Source organism: Sciurus vulgaris (genome assembly GCF_902686455.1).
Source record: "Sciurus vulgaris genome assembly, chromosome: 2".
NCBI lineage: Eukaryota > Metazoa > Chordata > Mammalia > Rodentia > Sciuridae > Sciurus > Sciurus vulgaris.
Window position 1 is genome coordinate 102,119,527 of NC_136462.1, and position 20,763 is coordinate 102,140,289.

The 20,763-nt window shown below is 38.3% G+C and overlaps 1 protein-coding gene and 1 pseudogene across 2 annotated transcripts in view; one reads left to right on the forward strand and one right to left on the reverse strand.

Annotated features, from left to right (window-relative positions):
- Window positions 1–20,763, forward strand: part of UNC13C (unc-13 homolog C) — an 869,114-nt gene that overhangs the window by 128,884 nt on the left and 719,467 nt on the right. The gene's annotated exons all lie outside the window — the stretch shown is intronic.
- On the reverse strand, window positions 10,611–12,430 carry LOC306655323 (interferon-stimulated 20 kDa exonuclease-like 2; annotated as a pseudogene). The gene is made up of 2 exons: window positions 12,292–12,430; window positions 10,611–11,671 (listed from the first exon to the last, which is right to left on the reverse strand). The product of its transcript is annotated as an interferon-stimulated 20 kDa exonuclease-like 2 (transcript).

A 20,763-nucleotide genomic window follows, 5' to 3' on the forward strand; every position in this document is an offset into this window, starting at 1 on the left:
TTGTTGACATTTTATTCTTTACTTGAATGCACTCCATGCAAAGAATTTTCCTCTTAGTACTGCTTTCAGAGTGTTGCAGAGATTTTGATATGTTGTATTGTCATTCTCATTTACCTCTAAGAATTTTTTATCTCCTCCCTGATGTTTTTCTGTTACCCATGCTTCATTCAATAGCATATTGTTTAGTCTCCAGGTGTTGGAGTAATTTCTGTTTTTAATTTTGTCATTGATTTCTAATTTCATTCCATTATGATCTGATAGAACACAAGGTATTATCTCTATTTTTTTGCATTTACTAAGGGCTGCTTTGTGGCATAACATATGGTCTATTTTTGAGAAGGTTCCATGTGCTGCTGAGAAGAAAGTGAATTTGCTCGTTGGTTGTATATATCTGTTAAGTCTACCTTATTGATTGTGTTATTGAGTTCTATGGTTTCTTTGTTTAGTTTTTGTTTGGAAGATCTATCCAGTGGTGACAATGGTGTATTAAAGTCACCCAGAATTATTGTGTTGTGGTCTATTTGATTCCTGGCAATGAGAAGGATTTGTTTGATGTACATGCACTGTTGTTTGGTGCATAAATATTTACAGTCATTATGTCTTCCTGATTTATGATTCCCTTAAGCAGTATGAAATGTCCTTCTTTATTCTTTCTGACTAACTTTGGTTCGAAGTCTACTTCATCTGAAATACTGATGGAAACCCCCTGCTTTTTTACTGAGTCTGTGTGTATGATAGGTTTTTTCCCATCCTTTCACCTTTAGTCTGTGGATGTCTTTTTCTATGAGATGAGTCTCTTGCAGGCAGAATATTTTCGGGTCTTTCTTTTTAATACATTCTGTTAGTCTGCCTTATGATTGATGATTTAGGGCATTAACATTCAGGGTTATTATTGAGGTATGATTTGAATCCCATTGATTTGGGCTTATTTTTGGTTTTTAACTTGACTTGGTTTCTCCTTTTATTGTTTTTTTCCTTTAAGGTAGTTCCTCCCTTTGCTGACCTCCATTGTTGTTTTTCATTTCCTCCTCATCGAATATTTTGTTGAGAACATTCTGTAGCACAGGCTTTCTATTTGTAAATTCTTTTAACTTTTGTTTATCATGGAAGAATTTTATTTCATCTTCAAATCTGAAGGTTAGTTTTGCTTGGTATAGGATTCTTGGTTGGCAACCATGTTCTTTCAGAGCTTGAAATATGTTGTTCCAGGCCCTTCTAGCTTTTAGGGTCTGGGCTGAGAAATCTGCTGTCATCCATATTGTTTTCCCCTTATATGTAATCTGATAGTTTTCTCTTGCAGTCTTCAAAATCCTATCTTTATTTTGTATGTAGGCATTTTCATTGTAATGTGTCTTGGTGTGGATCTGTTGTGATTTTGTGCATTTGGTGTTCTGCAAGCCTCTTGTATTTGATTTTCCCTTTCATTCTTCAGGTTTGGGAAATTTTCAGGTATTATTTCATTGAATAGGTTGTTCATTCCTTTGGTTTGTATCTCTGTGCCTTCCTCAATCCCAATAATTCTTAAATTTGATCTTTTCATGATGTCTCATAGTTCTTGGAGGTTTCATTCATGGTTTCTTACCATCTTTTCTGTTTGGGCAACTTTATTTTCAGTTCTAAATATGTTGTCTTCATTGTCTGAGGTTCTGTCTTCCAAGTGGTCTAGTCTTTTGGTGATACTTTCCATTGAGTTTTTTTATTTGGTTTATTGTTTCCTTCATTTCAAGGGTTTCATTTTGTTTTGTTTTTTTTTTTTTTTTTGAGATTCTCTATCTCTTCGTTGAAATGATCTTTTGCCTCCTGCCGTTGCTCTTTCAACTGCTTATTGATGTGATCATTCATTGCCTGCATTTGCTCTCTTATCTTATCCTTTGCTTCACAAATCATTTTGGAAAAACTCTTGAGTGTTAAGATTTTCATGTCCTGCTTTCAGTTAACAGTTAAGGAAATTAAAGCTCAGAGATGTTAAACTATGTCCCCATAATCTTATGAATCAAAGGGTGGATATAATATTAATACTCAGGGATGTCCAAAGCCCATTTTCTTTCTATAAAGCCTTTAATCCCGATTTGAACTGCTTAAAGCCCAGATTTTAAGTAATAAATTATTGCCAATCAAATGCTTAGGGGACTTTGGTTTCTACTTATATTCTCTGCAAAGTATCTTTATTATTCATTGATAAATGAGGCTTTCCTTTTTCAGTTTGTGTGGTGCTTGAACATCCCATCTTTTTGTTCTTAGGCTTCTGGTATTTGCTGTTCTGTCCTGCTGTATGTTCACGGTGTGGGCATAGACGCAGTTCTATAATAAATGACAGATTTGGGGTTTGTTTATTCATTTATTTATTTGCTAAAACAATAAATCCCTTTTGCTGAACCTGTAGTTTTTTGATTGAGGCTGGAGTTGAAAGCACCCACTCCACATAGTGATATTTTAGCATGCCCTGCTAAATTTGATATATACTACGGCACATTTCCATCTTCCTCCCTACTTCCCATTTCTACAGTTTAACAAATCCCTCTTTAACCATTTCATATCCAACATCACAAAAAAATCATGGTCAGAAGGGGTTGGGGTAATCTTTTTTTCCTACAGCTACCAAAAGTTGTGTACTATCTTGTCAACTAAACCAATTTTCCTCCATCTACTTTGCCACTACTCATTACCAACTACTCAGATTGAAAAGTACTTAGAAGGGTCTCTTCTGGCAGCCTGACATACATTATTTCCTCATAGGGTACTTTACTACATGAATGGAAAAGGAGGAAATGTATGTGTGGAGTGCATATTATATGCACAGAAATATGCCAGAGAATTTTACATATATTGCCTCAATTGATTCCCACAGTAATTGTATAAGGTATGGAATATTACCCTCACTTTAAAGAGACACTAAAGGGATTATTCAAGATCACATAGTTATAAATGGCTTGAGATGGCACTTGAATCTAGATGAGATAACTCTATCTACTAATTATATTACCAGGCTACCCTGAATATTCCAGAGTTCTGGGTCTTAGGCCTCCTGCCTCCTACCTGTCTTTCACTTATAAGGATGGGACAGGGATCCTGGCCTCAGAATTTCTCCTAAGAATTTTTACCACTCTTTGAAAATCTTATCAATATTTATTAAAGAATGATGGTTTTGGGCTGGGGAGATAGTTCAGTTGGTAGAGTGCTTGCCTTGCAAGCACAAGGCCCTGAGTTCGATCCTCAGCACTGCAAAAAAAGAATGATGGTTTTAAATTTACACGGAGACTGAATTAGAAAACTGTGCCTTCCAATAGTTTCCATATCCCTACCCAGCTGAGGGGCTATAGGATTTTAATGAGGGTACCCTTGGTCTAGTATGCCCTGGTGGCTTAGGGAGGGTGGCACATTTTCTTCTTCACCTTTGGCCAGACCTAGCAGATTCTTCAACCTGGGGGTTTAATAAAACAAACAAACAAACAACAACAATAACAAACAAGGTGACATCCCAAGGCAGTGGGTAGAATTAGCCAACTAGCATATTTGATTGATTCTGCTTTCTCTGGTTTAATAGCTTCAAACTTGAACTTGAAAAGGAATCCTCTCCCTAAGGATTGCTTGTTTAGGACTGTCTTTCTTGCTGTCACCCTGTATGGCAACTCTTGCCATCTCAGCAACACCTTAGCCCATACACACTGCCAGCATGCACTAGTTCCTTTAAAAAAAAATGTTTCCATGAAGCTGAAGATAGGTCATACAATTTTCAAATAACTCAAGTCACCTTTCTAAACTTGGGTTCCTTTATCTGAAAAATAACAGGGTTAAATGTACAGTATTTTAGGATTAAATACATTTATTAGAATGCTTAAAATAAGTGAAACTTAATGAGCACTATTTGCTATTTCACTCTCTGTACAATTTTATCAGTGACCTGCTCCAGCTAGCCTTGTGGTGACTGCCTCTGTCCACCACTGTGAGGTACCGACTTGGCCCATTGCTCTCAGCTTCAGTTTGTGTGAATCTTCCTTTCTCTTCTCTCTTCATGAACACACTGTTCTCCCCATAGTCCCCTTACTTATTTCTCGGTCACCAGTAATTCTTCCTCTACCCTCAGGGCTAATTGGGCAGCGGCTCTGTCCTAAACTTTCCCCTAGATCCCTGAGTAAGGCCACTCCTGTCCAGACTCTTTACAGATCTCCCTAGACCATAAGCAATTCATGGCTATTTTCTGGGGCTGACTGTGTGCAAGCCTGTGATGGTTGCTGTTTCCATTCCAGGAGGCCAAAGCCACCAAAGGGGGAATTTGATAGAGGGAAAAGCTGGAGATAATTCTTTAAATTCTTCTCCTCTTTCAAAGAACATTTATATTTTTCTCAATATCCAAATAAAATATGCTTGAAAATAAAATATTCTATATTATAGAAATCTTAAGAAAAAATATATGCCATGGGTTACTTTAGTTAAAAATCCATATAGGAAAAATAATCTATTTGTATATATTTTACATATTTTTCAAGTCTATAGCAAAACCCATTTTATTTTTTAACTTTGTTTGAAGCATAGCAGGCATGAAGAAAAGGGAAAAACTCCTGACCAAACGGCTCAGTGAATACCACAACGTGAACTCTCTTATAAACAAAAGCAGGTCATTAAATCAAATATTTTAACAGCTGGAGGGTCTTTTGTGTCTCCTCCCCATCACTAACCCTTACTCTTCTCTAAAAAAAATAGCTATCATAAACCCTAAAATAGAGTTTACCTGTTTATGACTTGAAATAAATTGAATCATAAAATTGTAATTCTTTTGTGATGAGGATATTTTAGAAAAGATTTTGAGATTATTTAAATTATTACATGTAGCTATCATTTTTTTTCTTCCAAATGTTCAATAATAAGCATTCCATTGCACTTCTAATTAACATTTAGGTACTTAATTTGGTTTATTGTTTCCTTCATTTCAAGAATTTCTGTTTGTTTTTTTTTCAGTATCTCTAACTCTTTATTGAAATGATCTCTTGCTTCCTGTATTTGCTCTTTTAACTGTTGATTGGTACGATCATTCAATGCCTGCATTTGCTCTTTCATCTCATCATTTACTTCCCTGATCATTTTAATTATGTACATTCTGAACTCCCTTTCTGTCATTTCTTCTGCCATGCTGTCATTGGATTTTATTGATATAACATCTAGATTTGTTTGGGGCATTTTCTTCCCTTGTTTTCTCATATTGTTCAGGTATCAGTGGATTGCTGAGATATTACAGATTTCCTCTATTGACTTATAGTGTCCCTGAAGATTTCTAGTATATCCCCTCCTAGCCTTCAGTAGCCTGAAGTCTTGGAGGAAGTTGATATGCAGTGCTCTACAGGAAGCTGCCTCTCTAGGGGTGGTGGCCTTCAGGTGGGATATATTCCCTGCTAGTGGGCAGAGGTGCCTCCACTTACTGACCAATGGTCATGCAAAGGGGAACTAGGCTGAGGCAAGGCCTGTTTGGGCATGTGTCTCTGGTTTTACTGTCCTTGTGGGAAAACCTCACCCTGCAGAGAAGACTCACCCAGTGGGGAGGTCTGGCTGGTCAGTTCCCCTCCTAGAGGTTCCCCTTAATCCACAACTTACACCTGGGCTGAGCAGCCTTCGTCTGCAACATTCCCAGGTGCCCGGACCTACCTCTTGGGCCTGGGAGCTTCGCCCTGGGCAGAAGAGTCTCCTTAGACCGCCCCTCCTCAGAGAAGTTGCCTGCAGTCCTGGAACCTTCGCTCTGCCCCTAAGCGTCTCTCTGTGTGGCTCTTCCACCAAGAAGCCGCCTAGGTCCTGGGACTGTGCTCTGCACCTAATGGCCTGGCTGTGTGGCCCCTCCTCTGAGCAGCCACCTGGAGCCCTGGTACAGTTGCTCCCAGTCTAAGCGACCCGCCACCTCCTCTGGGCAGCCCCCGGGTGTTCTGGTGTGGTCACTCTGAGTCCAAACAACTCACCACAAGCCTCCTCCTCTGGGCAGCCACCCAGTGCTCCGGTGCGGTTGCTCTGAGTCCAAGCATTGTGCTAGTGGCCCTCCTCTACAATGCTCCCAGTTGTCCAAGTTCACTGCTCCGGGGCGGGGGGAGGGGTGTCTTGTTGGGCAACTCTACTTCACAAAGTTCCTTGCGTTCTGGGACTACCGCCCCATCCGGGACACCTCCCCAATGGGAGAGACTCACCTGGCAGCTTTGAGTTGGTCCCAAGTCACTCAATATCTCCTCTTCTTGAATCTTGAGTCCCGGAACAGCATGAAATGCAGCCACCCTCTAGTCTGCCATCTTGAAACTCCCCCTAGGTTCTTTACAGTACTTGACTACTGTGAATAATTCACCAATGAACAATTTTGTGCATATGTCTTGATATATGCGTGCATTTTAACATTTTTGTTAAAACATATTGATGTGTAGAATTACTAGGTTTCCACATATAATTATGTGCAATCCAGGATAAACTGACTGACACATGTCCTTCAAGCAGTTGTATCAATGTGCATACTCACGAGTTGTATGGGAGAGATTTCCTGTTTTATCATTTTGCAAATCATAGGCATGGTGAATAGTCTTTGTCTTTAATCGTTCTGGGGATATATAATGATAATGCCTGTGAAATGTATTGATCACCTTTGCAGTTGCTCATTCAAGTGCTTTCGTCTTTGAGTATTGGATTGTCTGTATTTTTCTTATTGTTTGGGAGCATTTAATTATTCTGGCTATGGGCCATTCTTCAGTTATATGTCTTGCAAATTGCTTCCCTGGCTCTGTTGCTCACCTTTTCAATTTGTTTAAGGTGTTTTTATTTTTGATGAAGAGAAGTACTTATTTTATATAGTTTAATCTAGCAGTTTTTCACTTTACCAGTATTTTCTCTATAGTGTAACTTCTTTGTCTTTTAAAGTATATAATTATGCATTATATGTATTATAGATAACAGTGTGGTTCATTGTAACATATTTATGTGTGCACAGGACGTGATTTGTTCCATTTCATTCCCTAGTATTTCCCTTTCCTTCCCCTTCTGCCTCTCCCTCCTCTCCTTTCTATACTCTCCAGTCTTCCCTCTATTTATCTATATAAATAAATGAAAACAAACACATTTCATTGGTGAATTATAGCATAATTTGGTCAATTTTATCCCCCAGTTCTTTTTTGTTTCCTCCATTCTCTTCTTTCCCTTGATCCGCTCGCTACCTCTACTCTACTGATTTCCCTTCTATTTTCATCAGATTTTCCTTTTCTATTCTTTTTTCTATCTTCCACATATGAGAGGAAAACATTTGACCTTTGACTTTCTTAATCTTGCTTTTCACTAAGCATGACGATTTCCAGTTTCATCCATTTATCACTGTATGAATAAGTAGAACTCCATTGTGTATATTTACCACATTTACTTTTTCTATTCATCTGTTGACAGACACCTAGGCTGATTCCTCAACTTGACTATTGTGAATTGTGCTGCGATAAATATTTTTATGCATGTATCACTATATTATGCTGATTTCAGTTATTTTGTATAAATACCAAGGAATGGAATATCTACATCATATAGTGGTTACATTCCTATTTTTTTTTTTTTTTTTGGCACCAGAGATTGAACCCTGGGTCACTTAACCACTAAGCCACATCTCCAGCCCTCTTTTTAGTTTTTAAGGCAGGGTCTCACCAAGTTGCTTAGGGCTTCACTAAGTTGCTTTGCTGAGACTGGCTTTGAATTTTTGATCCTCCCGCCTGAGCCTGCTGAGCCATTGGAATTACAGGCATGAGCCACCACACCTGACCATTCCTAGTCTTTTGAAGAAGCTTCATACTGATTTCCATGGTGTTTGTACTAATTTGCAGTCCCACCAACAATGTAAAATTGTTCCTTTCTATCCATATCCCCACCAGCATTTACTATTATTTATATTCTTAATGGTTGCCATCATAAGAAATCTCAGTGTAGTTTTAATTGACATATCCCAGACTGCTAATGATCTGGAACACTTTTTCACATATTTCTTGGCCATTTGTATTTCTTGTTTTTAGAAATGTCTGTTTTATTTGCCTATTTATTGATTAGGTTTTTGTTTTTTGATATTAAGCTTTTTTTTTTTTATTTTTATTTTTTGAGTTCTGTATTATTCCGGATACTAATCTTTTGTTGAAATAGTAGCTGGCAAAGATTTTCTCCCATTCTGTAGGTTTTCCTTTCATGTTCTTGATGATTTCCTTAGAGCTACAGAATCTTTTTAATTTAATGCCATCCAACTTATTGATTCTTGTTTGTATTTTTGAACTTTAGGGGTCTTATTGAGGAAGCTGATACTTGCACCAATATGTTAGAGTGTTGACTATGTTTTTTCTTCTATCAATTGCACAGTTTTTAGTCTAATTCCTTGGTCTTTTATCTACCTTGAATTCTTTGTTTCTTAAGAAACAGTTTTCTTTGCCAGCTCATCAAGTTATTCTATATTTTTTAAAAAGTATGTGTGCGGATGTATATGTGTGTACACACTTTTTTATTTTTATGCCTGTGTCAGGATTTCATATCAAGACTACACTGTGAAAAAGAAAAATATTTGTAGAATATTCACTATTTTAAAGCAAATTTCTTAAAGAGATATTTAAGATTGACATAATTTATTTCTTAAATGTTTACTTAGATCTCAAAGTCATCTGCACCTCCGTGAATTTCTTTGTTGTGAGATGTGTAAGTATACATTCTATAGATTATAAATCATTCAAATTTCATTTGCTCTTTGATAAGATTTTATAGATTTTCTTTGTCGATAACTTCAGTTTTCAAATCTATGGGTAAATTATTTTGGTTTATTTTTATTTATTTTTGTTTATTTTGATTTATTTTGGCTCTTGGATTCAGATGACTCAGTCTGTGGTTAGCAACTTCATTGATCTGGCCCTGAGGTGAGGCAGAATATCATGGTGAAAGGGCATTCCAGCAAAAAGCTTCTCTTGCCATGGCAGCTAGGAAGCAGACAGAAAGAGAGGAAGGGGCTAGGGAGAAGACAACCCTTCCAGGGCACACCACCAGTGATCTACTTTAACTAGGACCCACCCCACAGTCATTCATTCAAGTATCAGTGGACTGCTCTATCAGATGACGTAATCCACTGAACATCAGGGCCCTCATGATCCAATCATTGCCTAACAGCCAAACTGAACCTTTCTGCATTGGGAACTGTTAATATTTGGATACAAGCTATCCTTTAAAAGTGCCCGTGTTAATGCAGGAATGTTTGGAGATAAAATGGATTGTGACAACTGTAATCTAATCAATGTGTCCTAGTTTGAATGGATAACTGAGGGGTAACCAAAGGCATGTGGGGTGTGGTTGAAGGGAGTGAGTCACTAGGGGTGTGCCTGGGAAAGGTTCATCTTCCTGTGGCCCTTCCTCTTGCTCTCTCTCTGCTTCCTGACTGCTATGAATGGAGGAGGGCTTCATTACACCCTTCCACCATGATGTTATACCTGATCTTAGGCCCAGAGCAATGGAGTTGGCGCACCATGGATTTAACCTCTGAAACCATGAGCCAAAATAAACTTTTCCTGTTCTAAGTTTTCCCTGAAAGTTTTTGTTCACAGTGACAAAAGTTTGACTAACACAGGGACTGGTATCAAGAAGTGAGGTTTTTGCTGTGACTAACATGACTATATGGTACAAAATCCTTTGGAATTGATTTCTGGGAGGAGTTTGGAAATGTATTGAGGTCCCGGCTAGAGAAGCTTTAGAAGGTTGTAAACTAATCTCTTTTTTTCCATTATAAAAATTTATCAAAGGAATCATTTGAGTTTCATAGGTTTGGTGTAGCAAGGTAAAAGACTAAAAAAGCAAGCAAGCAAGCAAACAAACAAACATTAAAACCATTTAAATTCATTTTCAACCTTCCAAGTAGAGTCTAAATTAAATAAAGCCTCTGTTATCCTAGGTAAGAGACTGCTTTTCTAAATATGAAAAATTGATTTCTAAGCTATACTCTTACCTCACTGTCTTATAATCTTAAGAATGAAACCTATCAATAGTGGCTCTTCTGGAAGTTGGCAGTTAGTATCCTGGCAGGCTGGATGCAGACTCTGAGCCAAAAGTAGAGTCTGGTATAAGTAATGTGATCATACATTGAGTATCCAATCAAGACACTTTGAAACTGAGAGGATGCTGTTAATTACTTGAGAATAAAAAATGCTGAGTCCCAGCTACTTAAGAAGCTGAGCTAGGAGGATTGCTTGAGTCCAGGAGTTTGAGGCCAACCTTGGCAAAACCCCCACACACCCATCTCCAAAAAACAAGAGACATATGACAACACTAGTGGTAAGTCAGTGTGGGAAACTACATTTGCAGGTATGCCCTGCCCTAGAAATCAAAACAGCACCCTAGGACCCGAGGTTATCACCATTTAAGATAAGGGGTCTAGGGCTGAGGAGACAGCTCAATTGGTATAGTGCTTGCCTTGCCAAGCACAAGGCTCTGGGTTCAATCCCCAGCACCACAAAATAATAATAATAATAATAATAATAATAATAAGAAGAAGAAGAAGAAGAAGAAGAAGAAGAAGAAGAAGAAGAAGAAGAAGAAGAAGATAAGGAGTCTAGGGCTGGATTCTGACATGGAGATGTCCCCCTTCCATGGGACACTTAACTAGATACAGGACACAAGACTTGAGGTGAAATTTCAATGGATATTAGGTCTGGGGTAGAGTTTTTCTCCCCAGAAAGTCTAGTTTCCACAGGTGTGAAGGTGGTAGAGACTGCCTTGTTTCTCCTGAGTGCTTCCTCTGTCTCTCCACAGCTACAGTTGGCCTTCTGGTTGAGGGGGGACATTTGGAAGGTGTCTCAGGTAAGGGACTTGGGGTGAAAGTACTATAGGGTTTTGAAGTCTTTGTGAATAGCATGTCCCACCATTATCTTCCCAAAGAGTATCTTCAAGATCTGGCTCTGAGCAATCTTGAAGGGTGTAGTATTCACCATGGCTCCTTACAGATACTGCTCCAATTGGTCTAGTAGTCCACATTGTGGCAGGGGAGAAGGATGTACTTGTCGTAAAGCACATCTCCATTGTAGTTGACAATGCTACTTTGAACCATAGAACTAATATGCCCTTTGGTCCTGTGCCCACCATCTCACAATTGCTACCAACTTCCCTGGCAACTTCTGGGATGCTGCAGATCACTTATTCTCTTAGTGAGCTCTGGTAGAATGCTGTGTAGCATTGTTCTAAGGAGGGTTTTTCTTCTAGGTGCCCTTCCTCTGGCAGCAAGTTGGGTGGCTCTTAATCTTTAGAAGGGTACTCTAGAACTCCCCCAGAAAATCTACTTTAGCTGCAACAGAATAAGCCTTCTTTGAAGGGGTAGGGGTGAGTCAAGACACTGCAACTTTCTTGTCCAGGGACAACCGTGGCCCATTCCTGGGTGCAGTTGTCTCTTTTTTGAAAGGGGAATGATCTTCCAAATGCCATTTGCTCTCACATTTCCCCCTTTCTTTTGGAGGTTCTGAGTGCAACTTAGGCACCTTGCTAGAAGTCTGCTTCTTTTTATTGAGAAAGCCCCTCTGTTCCAAGAGCCACCACTTCTTAACAAAATTTTTATACTTGACATTTCCTTCTGACGCCTTTTTTGGTGGAGATTCCCCAAATCCAGAATCAGAAGTATAGCAGATATGAAGATGGTAGATGATGGAAGAACATTTGGGAAGAGTGGCTCATGGATAGGAAGAGAATGAGGGACTCTTTCTCTGATGAATCACATTGTCCAACATGAAAAGGTCTTCAGAAAATCCTGGGAAAGAAAGTGATCCTGGTAATTGTATCCCCTGGCCTAGGGGAAAAATGAGATAAGACCAATCTCTGCAGGATATAAGAGAGCAAAGACATCAAAACAACTTCTCAGAGGGGCAATGAAACTTTACCATGAAAATGATGGAAGGATACTGATATGAGCCAGGAATCCCCACATTAACCAACTGCACAGTCTTAGTAATGTCATATCCCTCTTTAGGTCTCAGTCTATTTGTAAAGTGAAAGGGCTGGGCTCAGTGGTAGAGTGCAGTGCTGACCATGACAGATGTCCTGGGTTCCATCTTCATCACCAAAGAAGATCAAGGACCCAGAGGGCCCATCAAGTTTGAAGCCTGAGGTTCAGGAAGCCAGAACAGGTGAGCTCTGTAATCTGATTAGAAAAAGAATGTCTAATATGCCTGAAAGCAGTAAGGAGTATGGCACAGGTGGTATCCAAGTCATGGGTCATGAATAGAGACGCAAATCCAGGCACCACTCCATCTCAGATTTGCTTGGGGGAGGTAATCTCCACATGAATCTTACCCGAGTCCTCCCAGGCAAGACCTTTGACACCACATGCCAGAGGTGCTGGGTGGAAGGGAGTTAACTCCAGGCAGCCCACTTTGCAAGCACATTTTGGCTGTATGCTAGGTGGGGACTGTCCCCACAAGCCCACATACATACCTCCAAGATGGGCTCCACTAGAAAGAGTAAACTGATCTTAAAGGACAATTCTAATGGGAGCTCAAAAGACCAGAATGCCAGTAAGGATGAGGAAAGTAAAGACTGTGCCCATGAAATTTTGGAGTGGAACAGGGGCTTGATTGGGGGTTGGCATAGATGCCATTTGTGTTATATTCTGGCAAAGAACTTGTCTACAATTTCTGAGGACATAGGAATTTAAAAGTGATAGATTAATTAATCTGGCAGAGGAAATTTCAAGGCAGCATAGCATTCAAGTGGTGGCATGGATATGGCTGTCAGCCTTTAGCCAGGTTTACTGTGATAATTAGGAGCAGAAAAAGAAAATAAGGATTTTAAAAATTCACATTTGGCTAGAAGAATGTCTAAACGGGACAAGAAAGATATGGTTGTTGAAGAGATTATAGTCACTATAGAGATGAAAAGTGTTTTGTACAGAGATAGTAGGAAAGATGCTTTAAGGTCACCTCATTATTTGGCAAGACCACAAGCATGGCAGGCTCAAGGTTGTAAAAGTAAAATTCCACTGAGTAGACTGTGAGGGAACCTTGCTCAGAACCTTGCTTAGGAAGCTGTTTCAGCATACTCAGATGCTATTGCTGCCATGATCCAAGTAGGCCTACCTTCTGTATGAGCTGGTAGCAGAACTTGGCATCATCCAACATGATACAGGTTCTGCAGGAATGCAGAATACTAAAGTTAAAGGGTTATGGAGGCTTTCACCAAGATTTAAAAGAAAGGCCAGAGAGGTCAGGCAAAGTGTAGTAGGGTCAGAATTCTGTAGGATGTCCCTGAGAGGTCAATGCATGATACTGTGGGATGGAAGCTGAAACTGGAATGGAGATCCCAGGAATTAACTTATGACAGTTATGTGGACTGTCTGCTGGAGAAAATTGCTGACTATGGAGAGTCAGGCTGAGAGAGGCTATGAGTGCTGTAACCAGCAAGGACAAAGGTATGGAACTTATCAAACCCCTTTGAGAATATATCTTGCCACCATGCATGATAGATGCCATACATTGAGTTACAGAACCTGTTTGCCTGACTGGGTTTTGGTTTTGTTTTGGTTCCATCCTTCCTTTGTCTTGCCCTATTCCCTTCATTTGGAATGAGAGTGTTTGCTCTGTGCCACTATATATTTGGGTATATATCCACTATATATTTGATATCTCACAGCCAAGAATTTGCCTTGAGTCTTAAACAAGACTTTGGACTTAGTAGTGCAGTACTGGGACTGTTAAGACTATGAAGATTCTTGAAGATGATCTAAATGAGATGGACATAAGCATTTGGAGGTCAGGGGTGGAATGTTATGGAGTGGATATGAAGTATCCCCCAAAGCTCCTGTGTTAATGCAGGAATGGTTGAAGGTCAAATTACTGGAGTCTGAAAACTGTGATCTATTGTAGTTTAAATGAACTGAGTGGTAACTGTAGACAGGTGGGACGTGACTGGGTCGGGTGGATCACTGGGGATGTACCCTGGAAGTATTCATCTTCCTTGTGGTCCCTTCCTTTTGCATTTTGCTGCTTCTTGACCTGATCTGAGAGACACAGATACTATCTTTTCAAAGTCCCAAGAAATAATAACAAGCGATCCCAGGGTGTTTTTTGGCTCAGCAGCTGTGGTGTGAAGTCCATGGTCTGTGGAGGAGACCCTCTACCCCAGGTCCTGTCGGTTAAGCACAGGTGGTACTGGGGCTTCTGTTTCTGGTATCTATAATCCTGGATCTGGGGCAGTGATGGAGGAATCACTGTGGGGCAAGCTCTGGTGGTGACCAGGCTGGTAGCATTGGAACCTATGATAGAGCAGTTATAGGACATGGATAGGACCTTCCTCTGATCCCAAGGGACCAACTTGGGTGATGCCAAGGCTTTTTGCACTGGAAACTAGAGTCCTGGGGCTGTAGTTTAGGAATGAGACCTTCTCTACATCCTGCTGGGTGAATGCAGATGGTGCCAGAGATTGGAGATTGGTAGCCACACTTCTGGAGCTATGAACAGTACCTAGGTCCTTTCTCATCTCCCAGTGGACAGGTACAGGTGAATCTAGGACTTGGCACTATTGGCTATAGACTGAAGGATGTGACTTTGGCAGAGACACTCCCTAATTCTCAGCAGACAAGTGCAGGTGGGACTCAGGCTTGTGGCTCTAGCGGTCACTTCTCCTAAAGCTGCAGTCTGCTGAGGGACCCTGTCTTCTCCCCACTGAAGTATGTATCAGCTGAAGACTTCTACTCCTAAGGCATGATGGTATCTAGCAGTGGCTGTTGTAGTAGCTTATGTCTGAGGGCTGAAGGTCAATCAAAATAAGTTCCTTCTTTGGAGCAGAGCAGTCCTTAGACCACCTAGCTCCCCAAACTGGATTTAAAGCCTATTGAAACTTTAGCACTCTTCTGCAATTCAGACTGTCAGTCCACTGCTTTGATGGGTTCCTAACATTTTCTTCTTACCTTTACCTGGTGGTACTGGGGTACTCTCTCAGTCAGGTAGCTGGTATCTAAATAATAATTTTCTTTGTTCCTTTCAAAGTCTTTATGCTATTTAGAGTTCCCATCACTTCATGCTGACTTAGAGAGTTCTACATTGTTTTAAAGAACATTTAAATCCTTATCATGAGAATTAGAGTTTTGAAACCTCCATTTCATGCTTAAGGAACTTGGTGAATTATAGAAAAATAGAGTTAAGTGAGTGACACTCTGTGTAAACTATGAAAGGATTTATTAGTATATTTGTTCACTAAAATTATACCATACAGGCAGCCTATTAAATAAAGAGAAAGTTGACTATAGTTCCCTCATCTTTAATTAGAAGTAAGGGATAATATGCCATTTCTTGTTTGAAGAAACCTATTTTAGAACTTTACTCCCACAAGTTTTAATTATATAAATTATTTGGCTTTGGTTGAATTTATGTGGGGTATGCCTCCTGAATTTGGCATTCATTTCAAAAGTTATAGAGTGAATTTTTTGATTTTTATTTTCAAGTTCCTTACAGTGATTCCAGAAACAGAAAAATTAACACAGTATATGAAATAAACAAGGCATTGGAAAATTCCTTAGTATAGCTAAGTAGGCATGACTCCACCTTGATAGGTCATCACTCTTTGCTATGGATTGAACTATTTCTACCTCACATGCATATGTTGAAGCCCTAACCCAATTTTAAAAAATCTAAAGCAATTCATTTCACTGTCAGAAATGTGAAGAAATAATGTAAATTAAGGATGAAATTACACCCCAAATCATTATAATAACATAACTCTTTTGACACTATAGTGTGGATTTTAGGATTTAGTGCGTAAATTAGGATTTATTGTTTTTGTTTTGAACTAGCTACAGTAATATTAGGTAGATATAAAGTTAACATTAGGCTATTGGTATTTTCCCCCTGTTATTGCATGATGATTTTTGTTTTCCTTGTTCCTTTTTTCCCTTGCTGTTGCATTTTTAATCATTTAATAATAATCACTTTAATGAATTGTACCAAATGTTTGCCCAATTATTTTTTATAGTTGCTGTAGACACTACAGGTTTGGCTTACCCAGCATTCAAATTTAACCTCATTCTCCCTTTCCTGATGCTAGAGAGAATGTAAAATCCATATATGAACTTTCCCAGCTTTTCTTACAGCAAAGAGTGGTCATCCAGCTGACCTGGAATTGTAAGCACCACCACTTTCCCTTCCTATTCCTTCAATGATGGTATAATGGTTGAGATAGGAGCAGCTGTTGAAACAATAATGAAGACAGTCATGGAGACCTAAGTGTCTTCAGATCCTCTTGCCATAACAGAAATAAACCCCTATTTAGATCGCTTCGATTGGGTTTTATTTTGTCCCTAAAATATTAATTTCTAAAATAGTTAGAAATTTATTTATTAATTTATTTGATTGTTTGATTTTTCAAATTATTTTGTAGAACTTTTATTATAGAAAACTTCTACATTTGCTGTAGAAGACTAATATAAATTAATTCCTGTGAACCCAGTAAGAGTTCACTGATAATACGTTCATGGTCTACCTTCTTTAAGAATTCTCCCTCACATTTTGCAGTACACAGTATTATACTAATATTCAACTTTAAATCTGATATAAAATTATCTAGTGATTATTTTAATGAATAAAGCTTTGCTGCTAATAGAATTATTTGCTGTAAATGAAATCATTGGGTCAATATGTAATGGTCTTTTTCTTTTGGAAAGTAGGTGGTAAAAGACTCACCTGTGGTCTGATACTGATTAAATCTTAGATGAGATCATTAAATATCCATAGACTAACAAAATAAAAACATATTTTCTATAACATATTTCAGAATGCTTTTATAAACATAATTAAAATACATTAAGGCATAAGGAAGCCGTAAATCTAACTGATAATGTATGTAATCCCTTGTAGATGAGTTTTGTATACTCCAGCTGCCTGAGAGATTATAGTGTGTACAGATAGCTCAAGAATGAATAGTGCTTTCTGTGTTTCTTAGGAGCTACAGATGAGAAGGATTTACCCATCTCTGAATTCATTATGTTATTAATATTTCTACCAGTTGTACAATATCTGTACCAAATCATTCAAAAGTTTGAGAAATCACTGCTCTTTGATGAGCATTGAAATCATAAATTAAGACTAACATTAATACATTTCTTAAGGTCTTTAACAAAATTGGACTCCCCCAAAATGAAAAAAATTAAGCATTTCTGAGTCTGTAGATGAGGTTGAGGCCATTCAGTCCAGCATTTTTTTTTTTAATTTCTCATTTCTCTGAGTTTTTTCAGAACTCTGAAAGTATTTATTTGACCTTTAGTTAAAAATACACCTCAAGTAAATTAAAATTATAATTAATAGATAAATGGAGTACCTGAACTTAAACATGCTGGTATCAAATATGACACATAAGTAATCATTATCAATTTAACTTGAGTTGCCAACATCATATACTTTTGTGGAGTCCCTAGAATAACATTTTTCCAGTCATCTCCGGTAATTTGTTTTAAATGTTATAAATGTGTTCTTTGGTTGAAAAGCATGTAACTATCATTGTTTCATTTGGTGTTTTATTTTTTATTTACTTGTGACAAATGTGAAAATACACTATTTTATTTCATATGTGCCAAACACAATAAAGCAACAGTAAGGCTAGATCTAGTAAGGGATTATACTGTAGTCTTCCATTATAATGTTAGTGCTTTGAGTGCTGCTTTGCACTTCTGGTTCAGTTTGTTTACTCTAAGAATGACCAGTAGAAGCATCAAAGGTACCCAGAACACTGACAACATCATGAAACCACCCTATCAGCCCTACATAACATACCTTTTAACTTCTTGTCAAATGGGAAAAATAAACTTGTATAGGTTTATTGTATAGGATGTTGGGATAGTCTATTACATGCAATTACTTAAAAACTAAAAATTGCTGAAATTTCAGAGATGACAAGTGATTCCTTTTCTTCTCCTTTTAATAATACTTCATCCAAATTTATTTTCTTCCTGATGCCCATGATCAGGTGATATTGTATATTTCTTTATTTGTTCATTCTCTGTCATCCACAGAATGTGATCTCCAAGAGGTTAAGGACTTGGTCTTTCCCTAGAATTTGGAAGACTGTCTCACATTGAAGAGATAATTGATGTTCATTGACTGACTGAGTCATTGAGTCCTCAGGGCCTTCAGGGACTAAAGCAAGGGAATAGTGCAGTAGGGATCGAGATCTGGTCTTCTGATTGCCAGCTCAGTAGTGTTTCATTATGTTACTTGATGCTTTGGGGACTTTTTTCAATTCCTTAGATAGCGACATTTAAGTAGCAACCCATTATGATCCAAGTGGATCTGCTCACAAGGTCATCGAGCTCATATGGCATCACCTGCTAGGTTGTCCCCTTACACAATGCCATTTTTGCCACTTTTTCTGAGTTGCCGTGATTATAAGCTATCCCTTAAATGACTTTGTACCTGGCTTCAATTCTTAGAATTTTATAAGCACATCAGCATACAAAAGGTTCTGATATGCCTACACTAAGAAATTCATTTAACTTTACTGTTAGATTTTCCAAATTTGTTTTTCCTCAGAATTCCCATCCAGCCTTCATTTTCTCTCTAATCCCTGCTAAAAATTCCAAGAGATTAATATACTTTGAAAAAAAAATCTCAGGTCTTCACCACATAGTTCTAGTTGAGTACCTTAAGTCCTTCTATTTCTATTTCCTTTTTTATTAGAGCTTTATAATTAGTAGTTTGGTATAATAAAAACCTGACTGAACATTGAGTCTGATGTTAAAAACAAATGTTCTCTTGCTCAGTTAACTCTTCCGGCTGTGAGACTCCTGCTCGTGGGTTCAATATAAGAGCTTGGATATGACTTCCTTCTACTGAAGCATACTGTCCTGCAAATGTAGCCTATTCTCCTTTAATACTAAGATGATGACCACCATCACCATCCCAGCATCATCATCATCTCTTCTTCCTCCCCTCCACTCCTTCTTTTAGTGTGAAAGTTGGGACTAGGCAATTATTTTTAAACTACTAATGCTTATGTTTTAACTATGGTGTTAATAAAATTATTTTAAATGGAGGATGATATTATAAAATTATGAGCACAGTTTTTTGGTACTGGGAATTGAACCCAGGGATGCTTAACTACTGAGCCACATCCCCAGCCCTTTTTCTCTTTACTTCGAGACAGGTTCTTGCTAAGTTGCTGAGGCTGGTCTTGAACTTGAGGTCCTCCTACCTAAGCCTTTGGAGTTTATTGGGATTACAGGCATGCAGTTTTTTTTTTTTTTTTTCCAACCTAACAGATTTTGAAAGTATATCCTCCATAGACACTCTCTCTCTCCCTCTCCTCTTTTCTCTCTCTCTGTCTCACTCACATTCACACACATTCTTTTTCCTCTAATAGCCATATATACATATGATGATATGTATACATGTATAACTATTAGCCTAAGGAGGGAATTCACCTTGGCCTCTTCTGATTCCCTAGTAAACAGGAAAAGAATCAAGAGGCATCCATTCCCTGAGGGAGCACACTATTGACTGCTCCACTTAAGCTAATAGAGGCTTTTCCAACTTTGCTTGTGTACAGTTGATTAATAAAAATGTACATATTGAAGGGTACAACATGATAATTTGATATATGTATACATCGTGAAAGGATTACCACAATGAAGCTAATTAGTATGTCTATTACTTCACATGTTAACTTCTGATGGTGAAAACAATATTCTCATAGCAAATTTCCAATACACAAAATGGTACTATTAACTTTAGTTGCCTTGTTTTATTTTATATAATTTATTTATCTTATAACTGAAGATTTGAACCCTTTTATCAACATCTTCCCATTCCTCTACCACAACTGCTGGTAACTTTCTGCACTCTGCTTCTAAGAGTTTGGCTTTTAAAAGATTCTTTAAATAAATAAATTTGTCTTTCTGTGTCTGGTCCATTCACAGGTTATCTGTGTTGTTTCAAATGGCAGAATCTCCTTTTTTATGGTTGAATCATATTCCTGTGTGTGTGTATGTGTGTGTGTGTGTGTGTGTGTGTGTTTGCATGTGAGGGCAAGTGTACGTTTGTGTGTACCACATTGTCTTTATACATTTATCCACTGATAGACACTATAGTTTTCATTTTTGGTTAATATGGATAATGATACTATGAGCCTAGCTCACCTTTTACCACTCTTAAAACTTTCCAGCGGCTTCACAGGTAAATTAGAAGAAAATCCAAGTCCTTGCCCTGGCCTGCAAGTCTTTACACCACCTCGTTCTGCTTACCAATCTGATCACATCTCCTGCCATTCTTCACTGTTCTCATAAAGCTGCTGCCGACTTGGTTATTTATTTATTTATTTATTTATTTATTCATTTATTCCTTAAGCATAGCATGCTCTTTCTTCCTGGGCCTTTGTGCTTATCCTTTCAGGCTGATGTGTTTTCATCGTCTCATTTTCATCACTGAAGAGATCAGTGTCATTTCTCCCATAGTTCCTCTCTGATCACATCAATTCCAGCAGGACTCTGTGCACTCTGTCCTGTGCATGTGGATCACCCTCCTGCTGCACTTATGTGCTTGATTATGTGCATCTTCACCTGCACAGTACATGGCCTCTTGTAACAGTGCTCTGTAAGAATCTCTTTATTGTCTGAATAATCTAAACTGTGACACATACTTCACTGTCCTCTCTGATATTTCTTTCAAACCATTCTTCTTCCAAATTAGAGTTCTTCAAACATCAGTTTCTTGCATTCAAGTTCCAAGCTCCTCTTCCTAAACATCTAGACACTAATTTTCTTAACCTATTCTTCTTATATGAATT